This window comes from Prionailurus bengalensis, chromosome A2 (genome assembly GCF_016509475.1).
Source record: "Prionailurus bengalensis isolate Pbe53 chromosome A2, Fcat_Pben_1.1_paternal_pri, whole genome shotgun sequence".
NCBI classification, from domain to species: domain Eukaryota; kingdom Metazoa; phylum Chordata; class Mammalia; order Carnivora; family Felidae; genus Prionailurus; species Prionailurus bengalensis.
In genome coordinates, this window is record NC_057348.1 from 137,117,715 (window position 1) to 137,122,850 (window position 5,136).

Sequence of the window (5,136 nt, forward strand, 5' to 3'; positions counted from 1 at the left end):
ACTGTGACTTAAAAATGTGACAGAATAATTAAGAAAAATATAGACCTTCATTATTATGATATAGAATGTGGTATAATACATCTAGCTGTGATGCATTACACAGGATAATAATTGTTGATGGCATTAGAGGTATTCATCCAGTCCCACAAAATGTTGTTGCTAGGATGGCATTACAGTATGGTCTATGAAAATCACTATAAATAAATAAAGATTATTAAAACACACACACATAAACATGAAGGAAAAGCTCTTCGAAAAGATCAATAAGAATGATAAGACTTTAGGAAGTCTGATCAGAAAACAAATGAAAACAAAACAAAACAAAAACAGAAAGAGAGAGGAAACAATGACAAAGACACTACAGACAACACAGGTGTCAAAAGGATAATAAGGGAATAATAGTATCTCTACATATCCAGATTCGACAATGTAGATGAAATGGGCCAATTCCTTGAAAAGTGCAACTAACACAATTCATCCAACATGAAATAGATAATTTCATGGCCTTATAACTATTAACACATAGAAACCATAATTTTTAGAACTCCCTAAAAAGAAATCTGGCTCTGGTGATTCCCTGGAGAATTCTACAAAATATTTTAAAAGAATGAAAAACCAATTCCATATCATTTCTTCCAGGAAATAGAAAAGAAAAAAAAGAAAACCTCTTTGCTTACTAAATCTGTAAATCCAGTATTATCTGACTTCAAAACTGGGCAAAGTCAGTAAAAAATTCTAGAAGATAAAATAGTAAAAATTGATGATCTAGACTTGATGAAGAGTTTTTATACATAACATTAAAATCACAATCAATAAAAAATAATAACTGATAAACAGGGCTTCATCAAAATAAAAATTCTGTGCAGAAAACCCAATGAAAGAGATTAAAAGACAAGATATAGACTGGGACAAAACAATTGCAAACCACATAAGAAACAAAGGAAACATATATATGATATATATAACTATATATTATATATATATGACTGATATATATTTACATATTTGTGTATATATATATACGTATATACTCAGTACGAAAGTCAAACGTATCCAACAGTACGTATCCCAACAGTACGAAAGTCAAACAAGTCCAAATAGAAAATGTGCAAGAGACATGAAGGAATATTTTTTTTCCCTCCTATGAAGTTTTGCTAGAAAAACTCCTATTCCTTCTGTTATTGTTCTTAACACTCTACAATTTACTTTTGAATGGTTTACTTGCCAAATAGTTGGAAATGATTATTGGTTTAAGAAAAGCCCCAATCAGCAGAGACTATTATATCTTTAAAATACCACAAATAAGTCTGAAAAGTTATCCAGCATCTTGCTGTTTCTGTAGCTGGACAACTTACATCTATTCATCAGCCTGCTGAACTGTTCCCTTTGCAGAAACATAGACTTTCCAAAAATTTTCTACATCCTTGTTTTTAGCTGTTGTGGCTTGCTGAATCAAAGCAGCTGAGTTTGATACAAGTTCAGTGTCATTTCCTTCAAGAATTAATTCCTCTTTCTGGGATTGAAATACTGAACAAGCAACACCTGGCCTCAACTGAACCCCGCAGATGTATTTTTCAACCGAGAAATTCTGGATTTCAATAAGAGAACCCTTCTCCTGAATAACAACATTGATGGGGAAGTGAGCATACACAGGCCTCATCTTGTAACAGAAGCACAGTGTAATGCCCTTGACCGTGTTCTGTACGTGACCACAGAAAGCATCAATACTAGCCAGTTGTTTTCCATCTTCCACCATTTGTCACCTTGGAGCCTCTTCTGTTTCTTTCCAAGGAGATTGAGTTCTACATTGATGTGATGGAAGTCCCTTCGCAGGGTTCCTCTGGGGCCCTTCACAATAACAGTGCATCCCTTTAGAATGATGTCAACATTTTCTGAAATGTCAGCAGTCTGATTGCTGAGAATGGTCTTCATTCTCACAGTAGATGTAGCAAAGAGCAACACGAAGGAATATCTCATTGATAAGTACATGTGCATGGCTAATAAACACATGATAAACTTTTCAACATCATTAGCCATCAAAAAATGCAAAATAAGTCAGTGTTGAGACATCACTACAAACCTATTAGAACAGCTAACAGAATAAAATGAAACAGTGGCAGTATTAAATGGCAATGAGATGCAGATAAACTAGATCTTATGCATTGCAGGTGGGATGCATGTTCAGTGGTACAGCTACTCTAGAAAATATTTTCACAATTTGTTTAAAGCTAAACATGCATTTATCATATGACCCATATGGGTTTATCAAATGGTCTCCTACAGTTTATCTCAGAAAAATGAAAACCTACGTCCACACTCTGTACTTGTACATAATTGTTTATAACAATTTTATTTGCAATAGCCAAAAAGTGGAAACATAAAAATGTCTCTCTGTTGTACATCCATACCATGAAATACTACTGATAAATGATAAGTGTTTATTTGTCAGTAACATGCAGCAAATTGTATGGATCTCAAAGACATGTTGAGTGGAAAAACTTAGTTGCACGACGTATGTTTCCATTTATATAGCATTCTGGAAATGACAAAATTATAGAGATGAAAAATACATTAGGTCTTGCCAGCTGTTAGAAGTGGTCAATTGGGCGCAGGTTTGATTATTAAAAAAGAACCATGAGGGGGGTGCCTGGGTGGCTCATTCGGTTAAGCGTCCGACTTCGGCTCAAGTCATGATCTCGCGGTTTGTGAGTTTGAGCCCTGCGTCGGGCTCTGTGCTGACAGCTCAGAGCCTGGAGCCTGCTTCGGATTCTGTGTCTGTCTCTCGGCCCCTCCCCTGCTCATGCTCTGTGTCTTTCTCTCAATAATAAATAAATGTTAAAAAAAAATTAAAAAAAAAGAACCATGAGGGAAATTACTGGGGCATGGAATAGTCCTGTATCTACACTGTGCTATTGATTACACAAATCTCCATTTGTGACAAAATGACACGGAATTATACACATACATCGTTCCAATGTCAAAATTTCTACTTTTGATATTGTATTATAATTATGTAAGATGTAACCAGTGGGGGAAACTGGGTGAAGAGTAAGAGTCTTCTCTGTATTATCTTTACAACTTCTTTGGGTATTGATTATTTCCAAAATTAAAGTTAAAAGGCAAATGAAAAAGTTAATACAGAAAGAAAACCAAATTAACCTGCAAAATCTTACACAGCTGGAATTGCTTTTTTATTTTTATATTTTTTAATGTTTATTTAAAAAATTTGAGAGAGAGCAAGAGGGAGCCAGCTCAAATGGGTGGGGCAGAACGAAAGGGAGACACAGAAACCGAAGCAGGCCCCAGGCTCTGAGCTGCCAGCACAGAGCCCGACGCGGGGCTCAAACTCACAGACCGCAAGATCATGACCTGAGCCTAAGTTGGACTCTTAACCATCTGAGCCACCCAGGCCCCCCTGCACAGCTGGGATTGTAATTGCAGTGCTCTTTCAAAGATATTTCAGATATTTCAGAGGTTTTCAGCAGTTGAATAATTAAATAAGACTTACTGGATCCCGAAACCATTCTTAAACTATGTGTTAACTAACTTCATTTTAAATTAAGAAAAAAATGGGATGCCTGGGTGGCTCAGCCGGTTGAGCATCTGACTTTGGCTCAGGTCATAATCGCATGGTTCATGAGTTCAAGCTCCGCATAGGGTTCTGTGCTGACAGCTCAGAGCCTGGAGCCTGCTTCGGATTCTGTGTCTCCCCCTCTCTCTACCGCTCCCCTGTTTGCGCTCTCTCTCTCTCCCTCTCTTTCTCAAAAATAAAAATTAAAACTTAATTTAAAAAAAATATTGATCGAATATGTGAACTTCAAAAGGATTATTTTCTTAGCATTGTTTTGGAATTTCATAGAATTATGAATAATCATTACAGATTGTGTCAAATATTTCTATTATTAAAAAAGTATCAGTTGATCTTTAATTATGACAATCACAACTGGAAATGTACTAGTATTCTTTTTTACTGATTTTTTAAAATAAATTTAAACAGATCATAGTAAAAATTAAGTCCATGCATTTTCCTGTGGAAATCACATTGGCAACAATTTAATAAAATATTTAAAGATGCAACATTTATATGGAAACAAAATAATCAATAAATCCAAATCAGAACAACATATTTATAAATATATTAACTCAAGGATTAAAAGTCATAACACACTAAAGACAACACAGATGCTGCACTAAAAAATGCAACATGCATCATAAAATGCAGAGGGACTCTTAATATTTGTGTGAATGCGCATGCAGATAGGAGCTTTGTAACATTGCCAAGCATTGTGTGACAGCTAGTTTTAGCAGAATGCTGAATAAAATCTTTAATGTAACTTTCTGTTATTTGCTTTTCTTTTTTTTTAGGAAATGAATATCAAATGTCTATAATGCTAATAATTATCTTAATAGATTAATAGTGAGTTACTCATGCTAAAAGTGAAAATCTGTGGGATTCATGTCATTGCTTATAGCAATTGAAGTAGTAATTCACATTTTTGTATCTTAGCCATTTGGAAAAACATTCTTCTGTCCTCTCTATTTTATGACCCTTCATAAGTGATGGGCTGCTTTCTTATGTTTTGGAGGTTTAGATGCTGGCAAGGTCACACAAGCGGAAACTAATTAGCAGGCTTGTTTCATAAGGGAGAATTGAAGTGTTGTCACGTGAAATAAAGGTTCTGCCTTCATACACTCGGGTTCTACTAGTCTTGAAATGCTGACTCAGGACCCAGAATGGGTATCAGAGAATAATAATAATAATGACAACAACAACAATACAAAGTAGATCTCCTACCATATTCCATCATTGGACTAAATACTTCATACATATAAGCTAATTTAATCTTCACAACATCCCTATGATGAAATAACAATTGCCATTTTTTTTTTTAATTTTATAAGTGAAGAAACTAACAGGACAGAGATACTCTCACAACTGTTTTCGAAAATACACATTTTAAATAGCATGTACCCATTTTTTAATTTTATTTTTAAAATTCTTTATATTTTTACATTGTTTTTTTATTTGTTTTTGCTTTTTGTGTTTTTGTTTTGTTTTGCCATTTAAAACATCAATCCTTTGTTTATCACAGGACATTTTAGATAAGTCATGTATTCAGTATTTAGTCATCAAGT

The 5,136-nt window shown here is 34.4% G+C and overlaps 1 pseudogene; it reads right to left on the bottom strand.

Annotated features, from left to right (window-relative positions):
• Positions 1 to 1,260: 1,260 nt before the first annotated feature.
• LOC122486469 lies at positions 1,261 to 1,963 on the bottom strand (annotated as a pseudogene).
• Positions 1,964 to 5,136: the final 3,173 nt, after the last annotated feature.